The following is an 18,256-nucleotide window of genomic DNA, read 5'->3' on the forward strand; positions in this document are numbered from 1 at the left end:
ACATTGCATCATAGGACTCGTCTTCAAGTTGTTGGGGGTTTCTTTCCCGCCCCAGACCAGGACGATTACAGCGAAGTACACCCGTTCAGTCAGAGGAAATAAGACACTTTTAGGGAGACAAACCACAGTTTAACTGACAGTTAACTGCTTCCACAATTCAGACGATTTGCTTTCTGAAGTGCTATTGCAATGTTAATTATAGCCTAGTGCATTCCTGATACACAAATTTGGGTATAAAAAGTAACTGAAGCCCATAAATAGTGCAATTGGAATACTTCTCTTTCAGTAATTCTAAATGATGTCTGTATTCAGAGACCAAATTGGATGTTTTTTTTCTTCTTCTGTAAAACAGTTCTGATAACTATCCACTGGATACAGACATAATTCTGTCTGGAAATCATATTTTTGCACAAATATTCATGGCTCTGAACCCAGCCCTGTGCAACTGGGTCCTGGACTTCCTGACGGGCCGCCCCCAGGTGGTGAAGGTAGGAAACAACACCTCCACTACGCTGCTCCTCAACACATGGGCCCCACAAGGGTGTGTGCTATGCCCTCTCCTGTACTCCCTGTTCACCCATGACTGCCCACGCCTCCAACTCAATCATCAAGTTTGCAGATGACACAACAGTAGTAGACCTGATTACCAACAATGACGAGACAGCCTACAGCGAGGAGGTGAGGGCCCTGGTGGAGTGGTTGCCAAGAAAATAACCTCCCCCTCAACGTTAACAAAACAAAGGAGATGATCGTGGACTTCAGGAGACAGTAGAGGGAGAACTCATCGACGGGACCGCAGTGGAGAAGGTGAAAAGCTTCAAGTTCTTCTGCCTACACATCACTGACAAAGAAATTTGCTTGGCCTCTAACACGGAACCCAATCCCGCTTCGCGTGTGCACTATCGTGCATACATTTATTTTGCCCCACCCCACACCAAACGTGATCACGACACGCAGGTTAAAATATCAAAACAAACTCTGAACCAATGACATTAATTTGGGGACAGGTCGAAAATGATTAAACATGTATGGCAATTTAACTAGTTAGCTTGCACTTGCTAGCTAATGTTAATTTGTCCTATTTAGCTAGCTTGCTGTTAGCTATTTTGTCCTGGGATATAAACATTGAGTTGTTATTTTACCTGTAATACACAAGGGCCTCTACTCTGACAATTAGTCCACACATAAAACGGCCAACCGAATCGTTTCGAGACATCTCTCCTCCTTCCAGGCTTTTTCATAATTTAACTTAAACTTTCATTGTATTACCACAACCACCGGCAAAACTGTTCCTCTTTCAGTTACCACGCGGGTATAACCAATCAATGGCACGTGGGTACCTGCTTCTATAAACCAATGAGGAGATGGGAGAGGCAGGACTTTCAGCGCGATCTGCGTCAGAAATAGGTATGAGTTCTATTTAGCCCTTCTTGTGGCAGACGCTCGCGAGCAGTGCGGTTGCAATAATTGAATAACATGGATTTCTAAATTTAATTTGCGACACTCGCGCACGCGACGTGTCTGGTCAGCATGTTATTAGAGTCTGCTGCCCTAAATACATAGACTTCAAATCACTGGCCAATTTAACAATGGAACAATAGTCACTTTGATAATGTTTACAGACTGTTTTACTACAAGACACAAGCATTTCGCTACACCCGCAATAACATCCGCTGAATATGTGTATGTGACCAATACAATTCGATTTGACTTGATTTTCTAATGCATCACGTGGGGATGATTTCTGTATTTTGAAAGTGCTCTGTAGGGTGTATCCACTTGATGGCGCCAGAACACCTGAAACCAGAGTAAACCTACATTATCAATCAGACCCAGGATAGTTTATTAGTTTAGTCAGTGCCAGTGGAACATGTAATACACTTGAGAGGTTTTTAAATGCAGATGGATGGTGATGTGTAGTCTTATTGGCCTACTCACAACTTAACTGTGAGCACAAACAGGCCTTAAGAATGCACATATTAGAATCCTAATGCTGTCTCTGTAAGTAAGAAGGGGTATGGTTGTTGGGGAATGATTCCATCTACTGCAAACCTGGCTAAATGGACAACAAGGAATGCATATGATATAGTTTAGAAATTCACTGTGGGGGTAGTATTTTATTATTCCCCTGCTCTTAAAAGCCAATCGTTTTAATTCACTCAGTGTGCCCTCTCAGCCCCCAAGAATGACATTTGACAAATATGTATCACCTCCTGACAGTGCTCATGTAATGATTCTGTCTGATTTAATTGAACGTTTCAGAATTATGGAGGCCGTCCGCTGCCTGCATTCCTCTCAGGCGCGGGTCTCTAGGGGACCATTGTACACTGCCAGTGACTTTGTACAATATCCCAACTCCCTCCCCTTGCCTTCAAAATGTGTTGACAAACATGCTCAGGAATTTAATTTCTTAAATGTGTTTTATGTTGTGTTCTTTTGTTGTTTTGTGGCGAGACCTTGAATCTTCATGGGGAAACAAATGCAACAGTACAGTTACTGTCTCTGTGTCTGTCTGTGTCTGGAAAGGTAGTGGGGGTGATCTCACTATGTGAACTGAACGGCTGGAGTATTGTTGTATTAGCCTACTCAAAAAAAAGCTAAGTAGACACACTTTCAATGATTCTTGGTAGATCAGCATCAAGTAATGGCATAAAATGTCCAATTAAAGTCATACCATACAGTCAATGTTTTTGCACAGATTTTCTCTTCCCCCAATCTACACGCCATTGTTTTTAAAAGGCAACTTATGGGTTTCTCCAGAGTTAACTGTCGAAAACCAACATGGCCACCAATTGAAAATCCAGAAGTTGCCTTTCAACACAATGGCAGGTACATGGACTTTCATCAAAGATGGTCTATTATATGGACAAGATATTTGGGTGACCACTCTAACAATTGAAATACATGTCCTCAAAGATGGAAGGCAGGCAGGAGGAGGCAATATCAGGTGGGACCATTCTAGTCAATGAGAGGGCAGATATGTGAACAACAGGTCATAATGATAGATAGAGGACTCCTGTGCCATTGTAGCTCTGTGATTGCCTCAATGACACTGCCCATGCTATCTCCATTTTAAAGTAGTACACCCCACCCAGTTGACTACTTTAAAATGGTGGAAGCCCTCAGTGGCATTGTTCAAGCTAAAACAGGTTATATCCATGATGAGTCCTCTATCTATCTCTATGACAACAGACAACTCAGATATAAAGTAGTTTTTTTCCTAAGTTGCCAAAATGCCACGTGCCCTCCACTTAGATCAGTGCATTCGTAACAACCTAATCCTTACGAAACATCTATTCAATCAAATAAGCCTCATGTAAGAATTTAGCAATTACAATTCTTTGTTGACCAAATGCGACACACTCTCATTGACCTCCATTCAAAAATTCCTTCCTTCATTGGCTTATTTTTATGGACAGATATTGGGCAGAGTAAAATATCTTGCTTCGCTAGAAAATATTTTTTTGCATTACTGATACATTTCAAGAATGTGTGATTACGGCTCGCAATTCGTCACTTTCCTGCATGTGGGCATTCCCCCTCAAGCATTTAATTGGTTCCTGCATGCTGGCAAAGGACACTGACTACCGGTGTCCAAGCTTGTTAGCTACTGTCACCACCACCTCTTCTTCTTCTGTCAGGTTTATCAGCAGTTGGCATCCAACGTTATGGACGGTGCATTACCGGCATGTATTGTACTAGACAAACCAGAAAAAAAATCCAAAAGATATTAAACATGTTTTTTTACCATGTGATGAGGTTCCTTGACACTTTAGCTGCCGCACATCTAGAATTTCCCAGCATCTTTGCAGGAACTAGTAATTTCGATGTGCGGCCACGTGTAGAAGTAGAGGACAGCGCGTCACACAGTGCCACCAAAACTAAGATCTACACAAGGCAAGAGTCAAGAGACATTTCTCACTTGATCCTAAACATGGATTTCATATCTTTGAGTTTTCTCTGGTTTTTGTGGAACCACCTGCAACTGGACACACTATTGCCAAGGGCAGGTTAGTTGAAAAATCTATGGCGGAGTCTTGTATAAGCTAACCTGTAACGCTAATGTAGCCCGTTACAATCGGTTAGCTAAACATTCGCCCGGTACAGTCGGCTAGCTAAACATTCGCCCGTTACAATCGGCTAGCTAAACATTCGCCCGTTACAATCGGCTAGCTAAACATTCGCCCGTTACAATCGGCTAGCTAAACATTCGCCCGTTACAATCGGCTAGCTAAACATTAGCCCGTTACAATCGGCTAGCTAAACATTCGCCCGTTACAATCGGCTAGCTAAACATTCGCCCGTTACAATCGGCTAGCTAAACATTCGCCCGTTACAATAGGCTAGCTAAACATTAGCCCGTTACAATCGGCTAGCTAGGTTGTTAGCCTTCAGTTGTACAGCAGGTTAGAGAAAAATGTATTTAGCACATGCACTTCCGTTTTGCAGTCCAATCCTTTCCAGCAGATGCACTTTTGACACACAGGTAGGAGACTTTTGAGGCATACATTTGTACAAACTGAGCTATATCTTACTGAATAATCATGTAGACCCCTGGAGTATTTAAACTCAAATTACTCCCCTGTTTCTGTTATCCATTATCCCAATAACAGGCATGATATGACAAATGATCTACTGTGTGCCATAAAATGTCCTAGAAGGTTGTGATGTTATTCATGTGTTGAAGACCTGGAGGGAGCATGATGCTGGGATAGAAGTGTGATGCCTTCTATTGGCTGGTGTCAGAGGCAATAGAGGTCAGCCTTGAGCAGTCCTCCCTTCCAGATAAGGGTAATGTTCCCCTGCTCAGACGTTGCATGAATCAACCAATGGTTGTGTGCCACGCCATCGACTGACAGATTGCTATAACATATAACATGTGGTTGAACTGATACTTAAAATATCTCTCCAGGAGTTGTAAGATCTGGCATGTGTCAGCAACTTCTGGGCAGAGGAACGTTCCTAAAGTCATATTGGACTTGTAAGTCGCTCTGGATAAGAGCGTCTGCTAAATGACTTAAATGTAAATGTAAATGTGTCCAGATCGGTCAACACCAGACACTTTCTTATGAATGTGATTCCCATACGAAACCATGACCAAAGAATATCATGATTTTCACTATCCATGGAATGGTCCTTTGGAGGAAGGATTGTTAAAGCCCCAATGCAGTATATCTATATTTTATCATCGCTGTATGTTTAATAAATCATTTTTTCCCCTAAAGCTCTTACACTAAAAGGGCATTATCAAAATGTTCACAATGTCAGTGTTATTTCGACCTCAGTGTGGAGCCTCAGTGTGGCTTTACCCAGACCTCCTTTAAGAGTCCATGTTTCATCTGCTACGAATGTTTTCATATGAAGCTGTACGCTTTCTCTGAAAAATTAGTATTTTGATACCCCCAAAAAAAAAATATATATATTGACGGTTAATTTATGAATATTGAAATAAATACACATGAATATTGAAAATATAAAATGTTTGATTTGGCACATTTTTCTATATATTGAACATAATATACTCTATGGGGATTTCAAAGTTTCAGAGTGGGATCTCTGCTTGCTTTAAAGTTATGATCCAATTTGTAAGCATTATCAGAGAAAATGTGAAAATAATTACAAATATGCCGACTTTGAATAATTATTTCTCAATTATACTTTTAGATACAAATGTCAAATATATGTCAACAGTACTTCCTCCAAAGGACCATTGTTAGGATTACGTTTAGTTAAAGCTGCAATGTGTCACTTTTTTGGTGACCCGACCAAATTCACATAGAAATAGGAGTTATAGATCTGTCATACTCATTGAAAGCAAGTCTAAGCAGCGGTAGAGCTGTTCCATGTGCAAAATGTATATTCTTCATGTTCTTTAGTTTAATTTTTCTTTAACTTTCAGTTTTGTACACTGGCTTGAAATGGTGAAAATACAATATTTTTGGTAATTAATCATATATTTCACATTCATGTGTTTGATACCATTCCAACCATTATTACGAGCCGTCCTCCCTCAGCAGCCTCCAATAGTTGTAACGCCACGTAATCAAGAGTTGTTCACCACCTTGCCAGAGACTGGGAGCAGTAATTAAAGTCTGAAAAGACTATTAGGGTGTTTCAAGTCATGTCTAATGCAGAATTAGATCCCTTCTTCTCAAGTTTCCAAATACTCTTATTGTATATTCCCCTGCTCTTATATGGTGTTTATAAGCTCAGTGGTAATTACGATTGTACGGTACTATGCTCAAACATAGGACACGAGGAAGGTTGTCCAGGATAATAATTCATGGGTAAAAAAAAAAAAATGTTTCAAGACATAATTGAAGCTTCAAATGCTTTATCTTTTCTTCGCAAATGAGGTCTTTGACATTTTATGTTGATACAAACCATTCAAAGATCTGTACGGTGTTTATCATGTTATTCTTCAAAATCTACAGAAATGTGGCATATTTCACAGTCATGAAAAAAAAAGGCAAACGACTGCAAGCACACATACAAAACAGCCCAACGGCTCAATGCGGTCCACCAGTCATCCATTATGCTAATGTCCTGACCTGAGTCTTTATAATCAGATGGTGATGGTAGATGTCATGGAAGGTTGTTCAGATGAATTGAATCACAGCACAGTTGAGTTAGATGATATGCTTGACAGTTGACAGTTCAGTTGACATAAGTCTAGTGATCTAGTTTCAACTGTTCTGCCTTACTATTATTTGACCATGCTGGTCATTTATGAACATTTGAACATCTTGGCCATGTTCTGTTATAATCTCCACCCGGCACAGCCAGAAGAGGACTGGCCACCCCACATATGCTCTCTCTAATTCTCTCTTTCTTTCTCTCTCGGAGGACCTGAGCCCAAGGACCGTGCCCCAGGACGACCTAACATGATGACTCCTTGCTGTCCCCAGTCCACCTGACTGTGCTGCTGCTCCAGTTTCAACTGTTCTGCCTTGTTATTATTCGACCATGCTGGTCATTTATGATCATTTGAACATCTTGGCCATGTTCTGTTATAATCTCCACCCGGCACAGCCAGAAGAGGACTGGCCACCCCACATATGCTCTCTCTAATTCTCTCTTTCTTTCTCTCTCGGAGGACCTGAGCCCAAGGACCGTGCCCCAGGACGACCTAACATGATGACTCCTTGCTGTCCCCAGTCCACCTGACTGTGCTGCTGCTCCAGTTTCAACTGTTCTGCCTTGTTATTATTCGACCATGCTGGTCATTTATGATCATTTGAACATCTTGGCCATGTTCTGTTATAATCTCCACCCGGCACAGCCTGAAGAGGACTGGCCACCCCACATAGCCTGGTTCCTCTCTAGGTTTCTTCCTAGGTTTTGTCCTTTCTAGGGAGTTTTTCCTAGCCACCATGCTTCTACACCTGCATTGCTTGCTGTTTGGGGTTTTAGGCTGGGTTTCTGTACAGCACTTTGAGATATCAGCTGATGTACGAAGGGCTATATAAATACATTTGATTTGATTTGATCCTGGTCTTGATTGGCTTGGGTTCGGATTGGCCAGCCGGTGAGTGACGTAGTATGTCTGCATGTTTTTCTGCATAGCAAATAATAAACAATAATGATAGTACATGAATGTACAACTACATTATCAAATGCTATAATATTAATGAATTGCAATATGAATATAAGTACTAAACAAATCAATACCAATAAGCAGAAAGCATATATGTGATTAAGCTATGCAAATATAGCATCAAGATAACTGATCAATTAATCAAAATGGCTGTTTTACTTGGAATATTAGCATTGGCGCCGAAACACAAAACAAATGTTCTTATTGAGTGACTTTCTTTTCTATTTCCTTCTTCAATGTGATAACATTTTGGACTCACATTTTGATTGACACGTACATTTTTGGATTGTTTTGGAGCATTTCATCTGAGCTTTCGGTGTGCTTTCACCTGTCGTGAAGGACAGGAATATAGAGGAGTCAAAAGAAAACTTGCCTGTTTTTCTGCTTGACCATAGAGTTTGTTAGAGGGCACACCTGCCATGATTGTCCTCTCTCCACATCCATGCCTCAGATTGTGGGAGTTCTGAACAGTACAGCAGAACAATGTTTGATGTTCACATTTTGCCTTTAATCTAAACATTTGTCTTCTGATGTAAAGGTATGAAAAAAAAAGTGCAATTTCACACAAAAAAACATTCTCCCAAGGCCCTATTTAGACATGAGATAAGTTGATTTAACATGGACATATATATATTTTTTTTACTATAGTACATTTTTTATATAGTCCATATTAAGTCTACTTATCTCAAATCTGAATGGAGCCTCATGTGCTGGGTGTAACAAGGGTGGTTCAGCACAACAGCTTAGTCCTGAAGACTGGTTGAGTGGACTATGGTAGTGTTTTGACAAGCAGGAGATCCAGGTTCACATCCACCTTCTCAATCGATATTTACATTCAATCAAAATGTATGCTGTAAATCATATGCAGTTAAAAAACATTTGATTATATGAGACTTTTACCGGACGTGCACTGAAACACCAACGCGTTTCACAAACACCCTGATTCAGATTGAAGAGCCCCTTTGGGTGTTTTAGAACACTTCCATTCTGCTTTGAATACTTCCATTCTGCTTTGAAACACATTTAGTACATCGTGACACTTACATAGGGTTTACATTCAAACACCCTCCAAACACTAGATCTCAGCTTTAGGTGCACTACTTTTCATGTTTTTTTTTTTAGTCTTTCTATCTTAACAGTTTGGTTGTCAACAGCCTCGGCTTCATCCTCAGCCTCCCTCCACCAGGAAGGAACAATGTGATGAGACAGCAGTGATCCAGGGACTGGCACCGCCACTGGCTAAGCAACCCTGTCATGCTAATCAAGCAAACAGGCGAACGGTCGCTCATTGCCAAGAGGATCAGACCAGGAACTACAGTGTAGAATAGAACAGTCAGCACTGTATATATATTTCCACACTATGAGAATGGGATAATACTGTGAAATTGTGAAAATTATGACAATGCCCTTTTTTTTGTGTAAGAACTGTTTGTCATTCCCAGCTGATACAGATACTGTGCCTATTGGCATTTTGTCTGGTGGTAATGGGGCTACCTTGGCAAACATGTCAGAGTGGTCATACCTTCCTGTGTGGTGTCCCGTATACAACAGGAGTTCCCTGATCCTGGCACAGAATACTCAGGGTTTTTCCTTCCCCATATTGGCTGTATCCTGTGTGTCAGTGCTACTACTCATACCACCGCTAGCCACCAGTAGGTTCTGCATGTGCAACAGCAGGAGAACGAGAGCAGTTCGCGCTCGCATGCGGGAAGAGAAACGGGGGGGGGGGACCTCCCAAGATTCGAAAATTAGAAATGAGCTGGTCTGATGGGCAATTCTTTACAGAACAGGAGAGAAAAGAGATGAGAAGTAAAATAAAACTGTATTAATAACAAAAATGCTACCAATCCGAAAGGACACTTTTCTATATGAAGGCAGAAGGGCAGGTGCTCAGGCGCTCAGGCACCCCTAGAGCCTTATCTATGCAACTGCCTGATTTGTGTAGCTTCTAAAGGCTATGTTTTAGACAGTCATGTGTTTACGTGTAATGTAAATGTGCTTGAACATGTGTGATATGACATGACGCTATGGATCAGGCGTGTTTGGCCCTCTGCCAGTGACGCGCTCCAGAACTGTCCATCCGTCATCGCGTGAGGGCTTTTGTTTCTGCTCTACTGTACCGTCACAATCACAGGAGCCATGGAAAAGGTATGTAAGCCAGTAACACAGCTCTAATTCAGTGTGGCGCTGATTGAAAAAAAAAGTCCTGTGGATCTAGACACACCCCTTGAGTTCCCCTCTCAACGGTCCGAATCCACAATAAGGTCAAAGGCAATCCTCCTGTTCCCCCGACACAAACAATACAGATATAGCCCCAAAGTATTAAAATGGCTTCTTGAGCAGATATTTGGACATTCAAATGATTTGATTGGGATAAAATATGAAGTGATATTGAGATCTAGGGAGATATAGTCTTTCGCTATCCCTCAATAACAACTACTGGCATTCATTTGATGCAGACTCAGGTTTGGTCCTCGAGACAGAGAACCAATCTAACACTGTGAGATGGAATCATACCTAGACTCTCCTATTGTACAGGACTTCGCCTGAGGAAAAACAAGCCATCAACTTTAATATTTATCGATCCTGACGCTTTTCCTCTGACCTCTCCAATCCATCAAAGCGGTGGTCGTCAATCAGTCCGTATTGAGAGGTGAGGCTGACGTACCAGTTCTTTGCCTTTGTTCTCCTTTCATCACCTTAATCACCCAGCTATGAGAACAAAGTGATTCATTAATGTCTGGACTTAGCGAATCAGCAATGCCAAACTGTCAGGCTGCTATTTGTCTTGGACTGATATCACTGAATTCTACAACCTCTTCATCTCCGACGCGTCGTCTCGTCTGATTTGTGTTTCTGTTTGTGTTTAGCCTGATTGACCTCTCACCATATCGCTTTTAGAAGCCAAGTCAAACACTGTATCTGACATGTAAAGCATATCATGGCTTTCAGAACATTGCTCAGATTTGATGACCCTCTGGTTTATAGTCAAGCACAGCATGCTTGACTATATACAGTATGCATGTATATACAGTATGCAAAGATATGTGAAAAGTAAATTCCATTTTGTCATATTGTTTCAAGGGTTTTGTGCTTCACCACTAAACTGAAAATATGCATCTCATCCAAGGCCTGGAAATAACCCTACTTTATAGTTCCCATGAAAGGACAGCAGGCCTACATGTTGTTGTCTGACTCCAGTACAAATTACATTGATTATATATCATAACCTGACCCTTTCATGTACCTCTACCCAACTGTACTAGCGGATATGAATTATTTTGTGAAATGAAGTTATATGTTACATTCTGCATTTCAAAATATTACATTCAAGCTCTTGTAAATGATTGCCCCACTGAACTTGTGTCCCCCCCCCAGATCTCCTTGGTTGGAGACGGAGAGAGCATGAGGCTGTGGCTGCTTCCTTCAGGCTGTTCTGTTGAGACGGGATGAAAAGTAAGGTACGGTATTTACCTCACTGATGAGGGGATTTGTCATGAGAAATAAGGATAACGTTCTAATTCTGTCAGAGATTGTCATGTTGAACTTCAAAAACCGAGTGAACTGTCAGAAAGAGAGCGAGGCCTTGTGGGGAAACCACAGCGCCAGGGAAAATGTGACAGGAAGAATGGAGTAGACGTTTACCAGTTTCCCCCCAAAGAAAGGCTGTAGACTTTGCTTCCGAGATGCTGCTGCTGTGTGTGTGTGTGTGTGTGTGTGTGTGTGTGTGTGTGTGTGTGTGTGTGTGTGTGTGTGTGTGTGTGTGTGTGTGTGTGTGTGTGTGTGTGTGTGTGTGTGTGTGTGCATCCATATGTGTTTGTTTGTTGTGTGTGTGATTGGGCATTTCAATGTGTTGTGCCGTTTGTTTTATTACAGTACATTCATTGGGTGATGAATCGGTTGCCAGACAAAAGGGGAATGATTGTTGGCACAGGATTAGTCCACATTGTTCTCAAATAAATGTGTGCGATCACATTTTCAAGACACTGAATGGGAAGCGAGAAGCGATGGATGAAATTGAAATATTTTTGAAGATGATTTGAATGTGAACACCCATAGTGTTCAGGTACAGTAGTGTTCAGCCACAGATGGACTACAAGTGAGCCAATCCCAGTAAGCAACAAAAATATGTATTTTCAACGTCTTTTCTAGATGTTGACGTCAGGTGCATTTTAGGTGCTGAATGAAAGGTGAAAAGACGTGTTTTCCAGACTTTTAAAATACATATTTTCTGGACGTCGAGAGACATATTGTCCCGGACATTAAAAATATCTCTTTTCCAGGCGTAAAAAAATAAGTATTTTTTGGTCATTAATTCTATGGCAAAATTTCGACTGCTCGTACAGGTAACTGACAAAATAATTGAAACAATTGAGTAAACAAGGGATACAAACTATATTGGAAGCTGGCTTCCACAAAGGTGTGGGTCCTGAGGGAAATAAGTAATTAACATCTCATTGTGCCCCTGTCTGGTACAGGGTACCCCCACCATACTTCCCCCTCTCTGTTCACTGTCTGCCCTGGTTGTCTCCCCCTGTCTGGTACAGGTACCCCCACCATACTTCCCCCTCTCTGTTCACTGTCTGCCCTGGTTGTCTCCCCCTGTCTGGTACAGGTACCCCCACCACACTTCCCCCTCTCTGTTCACTGTCTGCCCTGGTTGTCTCCCCCTGTCTGGTACAGGTACCCCCACCATACTTCCCCCTCTCTGTTCACTGTCTGCCCTGGTTGTCTCCCACCGTCTGGTACAGGTACCCCCACCACACTTCCCCTCTCTGTTCACTGTCTGCCCTGGTTGTCTCCCCCTGTCTGGTACAGGTACTCCCACCACACGTCCCCCTCTCTGTTCACTGTCTGCCCTGGTTGTCTCCCCCTGTCTGGTACAGGTACCCCCACCACACTTCCCCTCTCTGTTCACTGTCTGCCCTGGTTGTCTCCCCTGTCTGGTACAGGTATCCCCACCACACTCCCTCTTTCTGTTCACTGTCTGCCCTGGTCTGTCTCCCCTGTCTGGTACAGGTATCCCCACCACACTCCCCCTTTCTGTTCACTGTCTGCCCTGGTCTGTCTCCCTTGTCTGGTACAGGTACCCCCACCACACTTCCCCCTCTCTGTTCACTGTCTGCCCTGGTCTCTCTCCCCTTGTCTGGTACAGGTACCCCCACCACACTTCCCCCTCTCTGTTCACTGTCTGCCCTGTTTGTCTCCCCCTGTCTGGTACAGGTACCCCCACCACACTTCCCCTCTCTGTTCACTGTCTGCCCTGTTTGTCTCCCCCTGTCTGGTACAGGTACCCCCACCACACTTCCCCTCTCTGTTCACTGTCTGCCCTGTTTGTCTCCCCCTGTCTGGTACAGGTACCCCCACCACACTTCCCCCTCTCTGTTCACTGTCTGCCCTGTTTGTCTCCCCCTGTCTGGTATAGGTACCCCCACCACACTTCCCCCTCTCTGTTCACTGTCTGCCCTGTTTGTCTCCCCCTGTCTGGTACAGGTACCCCCACCATACTTCCCCCTCTCTGTTCACTGTCTGCCCTGGTTGTCTCCCACCGTCTGGTACAGGTACCCCCACCACACGTCCCCCTCTCTGTTCACTGTCTGCCCTGGTTGTCTCCCCCTGTCTGGTACAGGTACCCCCACCACACTTCCCCCTCTCTGTTCACTGTCTGCCCTGGTTGTCTCCCCCTGTCTGGTACAGGTATACCCACCACACTCCCCCCTCTCTGTTCACTGTCTGCCCTGGTCTGTCGCCCCCTGTCTGGTACAGGTATCCCCACCACACTCCCCTCTTTCTGTTCACTGTCTGCCCTGGTCTGTCTCCCCCTGTCTGGTACAGGTATCCCCACCACACTCCCCCCTTTCTGTTCACTGTCTGCCCTGGTCTGTCTCCCCTTGTCTGGTACAGGTACCCCCACCACACTTCCCCCTCTCTGTTCACTGTCTGCCCTGGTCTCTCTCCCCTTGTCTGGTACAGGTACCCCCACCACACTTCCCCCTCTCTGTTCACTGTCTGCCCTGTTTGTCTCCCCCTGTCTGGTACAGGTACCCCCACCACACTTCCCCCTCTCTGTTCACTGTGTGCCCTGTTTGTCTCCCCCTGTCTGGTACAGGTACCCCCACCACACTTCCCCCTCTCTGTTCACTGTCTGCCCTGTTTGTCTCCCCCTGTCTGGTACAGGTACCCCCACCACACTTCCCCCTCTCTGTTCACTGTCTGCCCTGTTTGTCTCCCCCTGTCTGGTATAGGTACCCCCACCACACTTCCCCCTCTCTGTTCACTGTCTGCCCTGTTTGTCTCCCCCTGTCTGGTACAGGTACCCCCACCACACTTCCCCCTCTCTGTTCACTGTCTGCCCTGTTTGTCTCCCCCTGTCTGGTACAGGTACCCCCACCACACGTCCCCCTCTCTGTTCACTGTCTGCCCTGGTCTGAATCCCCTTGTCTGGTACAGGTACCCCCACCATACTTCCCCCTCTCTGTTCACTGTCTGCCCTGGTCTGAATCCCCTTGTCTGGTACAGGTACCCCCACCATACTTCCCCCTCTCTGTTCACTGTCTGCCCTGGTCTGAATCCCCTTGTCTGGTACAGGTACCCCCACCACACTCCCTGAGATTTTGCTCACCTCCAGCACACAGCACACAGCCCCAAGTCGTTATATATTTTTTCTTGTGCATTTTGCTATTTGCCTCATGACTTCTGCATGCTTTGTTGACTATGAACTTTTTTGTTCACCCAACAGTGGGACAGACTATGTTTGTTCCCACACTTGGGACTCTGACTCTCTATTGGTTACACAGACTTTTGGCTTCCCATCCTATTCTAACCACCTCTCACCGGCTTTGTATTCATGTTATCTGATGAAACTACTGTGTAATATGATCTTGTTGCCATCTATTGCACATTCAAATGTCATAAACCAACATTGCAGAGCTCTTCATGTACTAGGCTGTGCCTTGATTGTATTACAGTTGATGATATCTGGAAGTGCATTTACACCCTGGCCCACCTACTGTTGCTAGCCCCAATTCTGACTTGTGCTCTGATTTCTGTTTCACTGATTTCTGCTCTAGTAAAAGCCTGGGTTTTCTGCACGTTAACACTAGAAGCTTATTAAATAAAATGGATCAATTGAAAGTGTGGGTTCACAGCTCCAATCCAGATGTGTTGGTCATTACTGAGACGTGGTTCAGGAAGAGTGTTTTGAATACTGATGTTAACCTTTCTGGTTATAATCTTTTTCGGCAAGACAGATCTTCCAAAGGTGGGGGAGTGGCAATCGTTACCAAAGATCACCTTCAATGCTCGGTTGTCTCCACCAAGTCTGTCCCCAAACAATTTGATTTGCTGGTTTTAAGCATTACACTTTCAAATAGCTCTTCATTGACTGTTGCTGGGTGCTATCGCCCTCCATCAGCACCGGCCTGTACCTTATACCCGCCCTAAGCTCTCTCCTGGCCCCTTACACTAAGTCTGAATTTGTCCTGCTAGGTGACCTAAACCGGGACATGCTTAAACCACCCGACCAAGTCCTAAAGCAATGGGACGCCCTCAATCTTTAGCAGATTATTACCAATCCCTCAAGGTATGACTCCAAACACCCAAAACAAACTACTCTCCTCAATGTTATCTTCACAAATAATCCTGATAGGTATCAGTCTGGTGTTTTCTGTGATGACCTTAGTGATCACTGTTTTACAGCCTGTGTTCGTAATGGCTGCTCAGTGAAACGACCTGTCGTGATTTGTTATAGACGCTTGCACATTTTATTTTATGAGCAAGCCTTCCTTCATGACCTGGCCTCTGTAAATCGGTATAGAATCAGCTTGATTCCCTCTGTTGAATACGGACCTTCTTTTTTAATATTTTAATTGATATGGTTAGCAAACACGCTCCCATAAAGAAAATGAGAATTAAAACAGGTTCAGCCCCTGGTTCGACCGTGATCTTGCAGAGTTCTCCACTTCAAGACTGGCTCTCGTTCAGGTAAATGAGAAATAAGTGCAATTAAGCTACCTGGAAGGCCTACGTTAGTTGCTTTAAGGAGCAGTTCTCTCTCTGTGGGTCTAACCCCAAGAAGAACTGGAAAAAGGTTAAAGACCTAGAGAATAAACCCTCCTCCTCACAGCTGCCCATGTCCCTTAATGTTGATGATGTGGTTGTTACTGAGAAAAAGCACATGGCTGAGCTTTTTAAATCACCACTTCATTAAGTCAGGATTCCTATTTGACTCAGCCATGCCTCCTTGCCCATCCAACATTTCCTCAGCTCCTACCCCTCTAATGTGACTAGCCCCAATGCTCCTCCCTCTTTTTCCACTAACCCGCTACAAAGTTTCTCCCTGAAGGCGGTCTCTGAGTCCGAGGTGCTAAAGGAACTCCTTAAACTTGACCCCCAGAAAACATCTGGTTCAGATGGTTTAGACCCTTTCTTCTTTAAAGTTGCTGCCCCTATAATCGCCAAGCCTGTCTCTGACCTTTTTAACCTGTCTCTCCTCTCTGGGGAGGTTCCCATTGCTTGAAAGGCAGCCACGGTGCGTCCTTTATTTAAAGGGGGAGATCAAGCTGATCCTAACTTTTATCGGCCTATTCTACTTTTCCCTTTTTATCAAAAGTATTGGAAAAACTTGTCAATAATCAACTGACTGGCTTTCTTGATGTCTATAGTATTCTTTCTGGTATGCAATCTGGTTTCCGCTCAGGTTATGGATGTGTCAATGCAAACTTTGTCACGCCCTGACCATAGAGAGACATTGTTTCTCTATGGTGAAGTAGATCAGGGCGTAACTGGGGGTGATCTAGTTTATTTATTTCTATGTGGTGTTCTAGTTTATTTGCTATGTTGGTGATTTGTATGATTACCAATTAGAGGCAGCTGGTAATCATTTTTAAGTAGCTGTTTTTCCCACCTGTGTTTGTGGGATATTGTTTATGGGTAGTTATATGTCAGCACTCCATTGTCGTCACATTTCGTTCTTGCTTTATTGTTTTGTGCGTTTCACTAAATAAAGATGTGGAACCCAGATCACGCTGCACATTGGTCCGAGTATGCTTCAAACGATCGTGACAAACTTAAAGGTCCTCAAGGATGTCGCCATTGCCCTTGATTCTAAGCAATGTGGTGCTGCTATTTTTATTGACTTGGCTGTCTCAGCTACTGCCTATCACCAAGGATGTACCCCAAGGCTCGATCGCAGGCCCCACGTTCTTCTCAATTTACATCAACAACATAGCTCAGGCAGTAGGAAGCTCTCTCATCCATTTATATGCAGATGATACAGTCTTATACTCAGCTGGTCCCTCCCTGGATTTTGTGTTAAACACTCTACAACAAGTTTTCTTAGTGTCCAACAAGCTTTCTCTGCCCTTAACCTTGTTCTGAACACCTCCAAAACAAAGGTCATGTGGTGAGGTAAGAAGAATGCCCCTCTCCCCACAGGTGTGATTACTACCTCTGAAGGTTTAGAGCTTGAGGTAGTCTCCTCATACAAGTACCTGGGAGTATGGCTAGACGGTACACTGTCCTCTCAGTACATATCAAAGCTGCAGGTTAAGGTTAAATCTAGACTTGGTTTCCTCTATTGTAATTGCTCCTCTTTCACCCCAGCTGCCAAACTAACTCTGATTCAGATGACCGTCCTACCCATGCTAGATTACGGAGATGTAATTTATATATCGGCAGGTAGGGCTGCTCTCGAGTGCCTAGATGTTCTTTACCATTCGGCCATCAGATTTGCCACCAATGCTCCTCATAGGACACCTCACTGCACCCTATACTCCTCTGTAAACTGGCCATCTCTGTATGCCTGTCGCAAGACCCACTGGTTGATGCTTATTTATAAAAACCCTCTTAGGCCTCACTCCCTCCCTATCTGAGATATCTACTGCAGCCCTCATCCTCCACATACAACGCCCATTCTGCCAGTCACATTCTGTTAAAGGTCCCCGAAGCACACACATCCCTGGGTCGCTCGTCTTTTCAGTTCGCTGCAGCGAGCGACTGGAACGAGCTGCATCAAACACTCAAACTGGACAGTTTTATCTCAATCTCTTCATTCAAAGACTCAATCATGGACACTCTCACTGACAGTTGTGGCTGCTTTGCGTGATGTATTGTTGTCTCTACCTTCTTGCCCTTTGTGCTGTTGTCTGTGTCCAATAATGTTTATACCCCGTTTTGTGCTGCTACCATGTTGTGCTGCTGTTTTGCTGCTGCTGCCATGCTGTGTTGATACCATGTTGTTGTCATGTTGTGTTGCTACCATGCTGTGTTATGTGTTGCTGTCATGGTAGGTTGTTGTCTTAGGTCTCTGTTCATGTAGTGTTGTGTTGACTCTCTCGTCATGATGTGTTTTTTTTGTCCTATATTTTAATTAAATGTATTTTTATTAGCCCCCGTCTCCGCAGGAGGCCTTTGCCTTTTGGCAGGCTGTCGTTGTAAATAAGAATTTGTTCTTAACCGACTTGCCTAGTTAAATAAAGTTTCAATAAATAAAATAAATAAATACAAAATAAAAATAGAGTTCCAGACACTTGTAGAATTTATGCCAAGGTGCATTGAAGCTGTTCTGGCTCGTGGTGGTCCAACGCCCTATCAAGATACTTTATGTGGGTGTTTCCTTTATTTTGGCAGTTACCTGTACATTCTCAATGAAGTAAGCAT

This window comes from Oncorhynchus keta, chromosome 24, assembly GCF_023373465.1.
Source record: "Oncorhynchus keta strain PuntledgeMale-10-30-2019 chromosome 24, Oket_V2, whole genome shotgun sequence".
In the NCBI taxonomy this organism is placed as follows: domain Eukaryota; kingdom Metazoa; phylum Chordata; class Actinopteri; order Salmoniformes; family Salmonidae; genus Oncorhynchus; species Oncorhynchus keta.